Below are 6,191 nucleotides of genomic sequence, written 5' to 3'. Positions count from 1 at the left end.
AAAGAAAGAAAGAAAGAAAGAAAGAAAGAAAGAAAGAAAGAAAGAAAGAAAGAAAGAAAGAAAGAAAGAAAGAAAGAAAGATTGATCGATCTCTGGACTGTTAAAAAAAAAAAAGGTATTAAGGGCTCTGGTGGCAGCCCTCAGGTTTGAAGTTTATGAAAGAATGTTAGCTCTGGGAATAAGCTGGAGGAGAGAGGCAAAACTTCAGTCCTGAAGGAATAGCAATACCAAACATAGTACCCAGAGGACTAAGGACTACAGATAGGCATAAGGTTAAAGCAAGGTCAGTTGATTATGGTTTATTGAAAGGATTTTAGGGGTGCCTGGGTGGTTCAGTGGTTAAGCGTCTACCTTCGGCTCAGGTCAGGATCCCAGGGTCCTCTCCCTCAGGGTCTGTTTCTCCCTCTCCCACTTACCCTGTTTGTGTTCTCTCTCTTGCTGTCTCTCTCTGTCAAATAAATACTCTTTAAAAAAAAAAAGGATTTTAAAAATAGATCAGTGTCTCAGTATCTTTATCTGTAAATTGGTGATAGTAGTAGTCTCTACCTCCATGTGTTTGTGAAGAAGGGGAAATGAATAAATACATGTGAAGCCTTTAAAATGATGTCTGGCAGGGGCGCCTGGGTGGATCAGTAGGTTAAGTGTCTGACTCTTGATTTTGGCTCAGGTCATGCTCTCAGAGTTGCGCATGGAGCCTGCTTGGGATTTTCTCTTTCCCCCTGTCCCTCCCCCACATATCTCTCTCTTGCCTTCTCTAAAAAAAAATAATAAAATTAAATAAATAAAATTTTTAAAAAATGATGTCTGGCATATATGAAACCCTATGTAAGCATTAGCTATTATTATTCAAACCTTTCTATATAAAAGAAAGTATGTGGGGATGCCTGGGTGGCTCAGTCATTAAGCGTCTGCCTTCGGCTCGGGTCAGGATCCCAGGGTCCTGGGAACGAGCTCCACGTCGGGCTCCCTGCTCAGCGGGAGGCCGGCTTCTCCCTCTCCCACTCTTCTTACTTGTGTCCCCTCTCTTGCTGTCTCTGTCAAATAAATAAATAAAATGTTTTTTAAAAATGTAAAAAAAAAAAAAGAAAGTATGTGTATTTCAGTCTAAACCCGGCTTCTGGCTTTAGACCAAAAACTCCTTCAGCACAATGGCCTTTATTAATACCTACAGGTTGTCTATTGTTCCCATGTTATCTTGGATAATTTCCATATAATCAGTGTAGAGGGGCCCACAGACCACCATTTCCCCAGAGAAATAAACATTTCCATCACTCCACCCTGTGCATCAGAAATATTATTCTACCCACAGTCACAACAATTCATAGAAGAATTTATCCATTGGGAAATTCTTCCCAGAAGTAACCCAGTCTAATCCAAGGTAATTTAAAAAGGGGCCAGCAGGAGTGAGCTAGAAGAGAAAGGGACCAGTGTGGAATCTATCAAAATCCAGATGGCCTATGATGGCAGCACGGACAGGGGAGTAGTGCTGGGGGGAGAAACAAGTAATGAATCTGAGGTATACAGAAAAGTTAAAATCAGGGCAACCCTCTCGGGTCCCCTCCCTCTTCGGGAGCTTTGTACTATCACTTTACTATCGATCAATAAACTTTGCTTTGTTGCCCACCAAAAACAAAACAAAAACAAAACAAAACAAAAGTTGGAATCAACAGAATTTGCTGAAGGATTGGATGTGGAATGTAAAGGAAAAGAATTTTCAAGAATGGCCTAGGTTTCTAGTGTGAACAGCTGTATGAATGAAGATACCAACACTGTGATATGGAGAACACTGCTAAAGGAACAGGTGTGGGGGAGAGGAGTAGGAGTTTATTCTTGGTCATGCTGAGTGTAGAGTCTGAGACATTCGAGATGTACTATCAAGTGAAATGTTTGATACACGTTCTGGAGCTCAAAGGAGAAGTGTGGGTTGGAGATAAAATTGATGTACTAAAACACGAAAAGTGGTTATTTCTGGGTGATAAGCTTTTGTATCTTTTGTTTTATTCTTTGTACTTTTCTGCTTTTCTCAGGTTTTCAGCAATGAAAAAAATTTTTTCTAAATAGAGTTTTTAAAAAGAGTAAACTTTTCCCTGCGCTTATAGCAAAGAGGAATACTCTTTCTCATAACTGGCATTAGTAACCTCAACAGGAAGGTCCCTAGAGTGGAGAAAGCCAAATTAGTTTAATGCTAATATCTCTTTGGCAATACCATATTTCTTTTACATGGGTCTACAGAGAACCTGCCATCTTCCAGACTGTAACTTGTTATCCCAAGTAGACTTATGCAACAGGAGTGGGTCCACAGTGCAGGTAGATGGTAGAGTTTGGTATTCAGGTGTCTCCCTGATAATTGAGGTGTTTTAAGAAGCCCAATAAAAAGCAATATTTTCCCCTCATCCTGGATGAGCCAACTGATAAATAAAACAAAGAGTTAGAAGATGAGGGCCAAATATTTGTGTACTAGATGAGCTGGGGAGTCAAACCATATAATCAACAGATTATCCACCCAGTTGTGGCAACACTGAAACAGAGCCAGCCCTTACTCCCACCTTATCCCCAGAATTGCAAAACAGAAGGCACATGAGGGTAGCTAGCAACCAAAGGAAGAGGAGAGGAAGACTCTGGGTCATGCACACACAGTTTCTATCTCCTCACTCAGCATTTCCCCTGAGGCAGAATGAGGGGGGGACGTAAAGATGGAGAAAAGCCAGGAGTGTAAGGCTAATCCCAAAAGTAAGGTGCAGTCACACTCACCAACACCCACTATGGGTTTCTGTATTTAGCATCAGGTTTTTAATCAAGCTCAATCATGTACAAGTTGCTATCCATATGCATTTGGATTGAGTCTGAGTCCCTGATGACTAGCACTAATTCAACACCAGCTATTTTTAGCAGAAAGTGAATTTATTAGCACAATATTGGGTGTATAATTATTGTTTGGATCCTGGATTCAAAAAGAAAACAACACCCATATTCAAAGCAGCATTATTCACAATAGTCAAAAGGTGGAAGCAACCCAACAGTTCATTGACAGATGAATGGATAAACAAGATGTGGTATTTACATAGAATGGAACATTATTCTGCCTGAAAAATGAAGGAAATCCTGTCATACACTGCAACATGGGTGAACTTTGAGGAAACTGCTAAATGGAATAAGCCAGTCACGAAAAGATAAATACTGCATGATTCCACTTACATGAGGTACCTAGCGTGGTCAAATTCATAGAGACAGAAAGTAGGAGGGTGGTTGCCAGGGGCTGGTGGGGAGGTGGAGATATATGAGTTAGTGTTTAATGGATACAGAGTTTCGGTTTTGCAGGATGAAAAGAGTTAAAGAGATTGGTGCACAACAATGTGAATATATTTAACATCACTAGACTCTACACTTAAAAATGGTTAACATGGTAGGGGCGCCTGGGTGGCTCAGTTGTTAAGTGTCTGCCTTTGGTTCAGGTCATGATCCCAGAGTCCTGGGATTGAGCCCTGCATCAGGCTCCCTGCTCCGAGGGGAGCCTGCTTCTCCCTCTCCCACTCCCCCTGCTTGTGTTCCCTCTCTCGTTGTGTCTTTCTCTGTCAAAAAATAAATTTAAAAAATCTTTAAAAAAAAAATCTTTAAAAAAAAATGGTTAACATGGTAAAAAACAAACAAACAAACAAACAAAAAAAAAACCAGCAATAAGAACAACAAAAACAGCTAAAAGAAAGGAGTTTTCTTTCTAGTTTTAACACATTGGGAATATTGGGCACGGGTTATTCCAGAGTTCCAAAAGTATTAACACCAAATGTCACATGTTTCAAAATATCCTTAGATGAAACACTATTGAATATGGACTTGGGTTTGAAATAGAAAATTAATCAAACTTGAGTCCTGGGATATTTGAGATGATCTAAGATATTTTCTTTTCTTTTTTTTTTTTTAAGATTTTATTTATTTATTTGATAGAGAGAGGCACAGCAGGAGAGGGAACACAAGCAGGGGGAGTGGGAGAGGGAGAAGCAGGCTCCCCGCAGAGCAGGGGGAGCCCGATGTGGGACCTGATCCCAGGACCCTGGGATCATGACCTGAGCCGAAGGCAGACGCTTAAAGACTGAGCCACCCAGGTGCCCCGATATTTTCAATTATGTGTGAATTCATCTAGCACAAAAGTGGTATTAAAGGTTTGATTACATTGCCTAAAAAAAAAAAATGTAGCTATAAAAGACGTTTTAAGGACTAAGGAAAATTTGAACATGAACTGTACTCAGTGATTTTATATCAAGGTTATGTTTCTTGCATATGATAATGGCATTGTGGCTATGTAGGACAACATCCTTGTACTCAGGAAATACATGTGGTTTTTAGAGTGAAGCATCATCATGCCACCACTTACTTTCCAATGGTTCAGTGAAAGAGAGAAATAAAGCAGAGTATATGCAAGCTCATCATACTATTCTTTTTTTTAAGGTTTTATTTTTTTTAAAGATTTTATTTATTTATGGGCGCCTGGGTGGCTCAGTTGGTTAAGCGACTGCCTTCGGCTCAGGTCATAATCCTGGAGTCCCGGGATCGAGTCCCGCATTGGGCTCCCTGCTCAGCAGGGGGTCTGCTTCTCCCTCTGCCCTCTTCCCTCTCGTGCTCTCTGTCTCTCATTCTCTCTGTCTCAAATAAATAAATAAATAATCTTAAAAAAAAAAAAAGATTTTTTTTATTTATTTATTTGACAGAGAGTGAGAGAGAGAACACAAGCAGGGGGAGCGGCGGCTAGAGGGAGAAGCAGGCTTCCCTCAGAGCAGGGATCATGACCTGAGCTGAAGGCAGACACTTAACCAACTGAAACTCCCAGGCTTTCCAAGGTTTTATTTTTAAGCAATCTCCACACCCAACATGGGGCTCAAACTCACAATCCCGAGATCAAGAGTCACACACTCCACTGACTGAGCCAGCCAGGCGCCCCATATTCTTTTATATTTTAAATTTGAAATGTTTGGATCCTTTTGTAGTTCATAAGCATGATGACTGGTTGTTCACACCACTGTGACATGTGCCTTCCTCAAACCTGTTACGACCTTGGCACATTACCCCTCTGATGTGAAAAAATAATAATTAATTAACTAATTAAAAACGTTGGAGGGTATATGGGGAGGACAAAATCTCCAGCTCAGAAGGAGAACAAGGCTTGAAAGACGCAGTTAAGAACAGGCTGAAAATCTCTGTGAAGGATCAGCCTGGTGAGGATACCACTTCCCTCACCCCCAAGCATGAGATGCTGCAGCGTTCAGCACTAATATTGCTGGTACAGGGCACGGGGATGCCACCCCTACACCCATGCCATCACTTCCCCCAAGGACTCGGCATCACAACAAACTCCAAATGAGTAAGTAAGTCTAGCAGAGATGGTCACCTCTGGATGTACCATTAGAATTAAAGTGTGACCCGATCAGCTGACTATAAGAAGACAAGGCATAGCTTGGGGCAGAGGAGTTGGGGGACGGGGACTTCCAATCAATCTCATTCTGAAACAGCCAGGTGGCCTTCTCACCCTTAAGACACTTCATCCAGGGTAAAGAAATGTGATCAAGTCTGAAGTTTCAAGCTACAGAATTTCAATACACCTTTAGATGACAGATGAAAAATAAGAAAAACACTGGATTAATAAAATCTACTTTTTCTACCTCTCCATTTCAAGGGAAGTTTTCATGTCTACCTCTGGGTGTATTATCCACGTTATCCAGAGATTTCTGAATTAACTTAAGTTCTTCTAGCCTTAACATACTGGAAACCTGTTACAATAAATATCCAGTAGCTGTTATCTTTTTTTTAGATTTATTTATTTTAGAAAGAGAGAGAGTGTGTGAGAGAGTGCAGTGGGGGAGGGGCAGAGGGAAAGAGAGAGAAAATCTCAAGCAGACAAACCACTGAGTGCGGAGCCTGACGTGGGGCTCAATCTCACAACCCTGAGATCATGACCTGAGCTGAAACCAAGAGTCAGACCCTTAACTGACGGAGTCACCCAGGCACCCCAGCTCTTACCTTTTATGATTCTTTAAATATATATAGACATATTTTAACACATTCCAAAGCCATTTAGGAAGGACTTTTGTACAATCCCCAATTTGGGTTAACAACACTGCTGCTCAGCACTGTGGATATATATACATGAAAAGAGAAAATATTATTAAATATGCCCTATATAACCAATAGTCTTCTGTAAC

General features: G+C 40.9%; 1 non-coding gene across 1 annotated transcript; it reads left to right on the top strand.

Moving 5' to 3' along the window:
- Positions 1 to 4,967: 4,967 nt before the first annotated feature.
- Positions 4,968 to 5,068, top strand: LOC123323232. Its single transcript, XR_006539295.1, has one exon. It is a non-coding gene; the product is annotated as a small nucleolar RNA U13 (small nucleolar RNA).
- The last annotated feature ends 1,123 nt before the right edge of the window (positions 5,069 to 6,191 follow it).

Source organism: Neomonachus schauinslandi, chromosome 1 (genome assembly GCF_002201575.2).
Source record: "Neomonachus schauinslandi chromosome 1, ASM220157v2, whole genome shotgun sequence".
Lineage (NCBI taxonomy): Eukaryota > Metazoa > Chordata > Mammalia > Carnivora > Phocidae > Neomonachus > Neomonachus schauinslandi.
The sequence above is the reverse complement of the archived record's forward strand: the minus strand, read 5'-3'. Positions and strand labels throughout refer to the sequence as shown.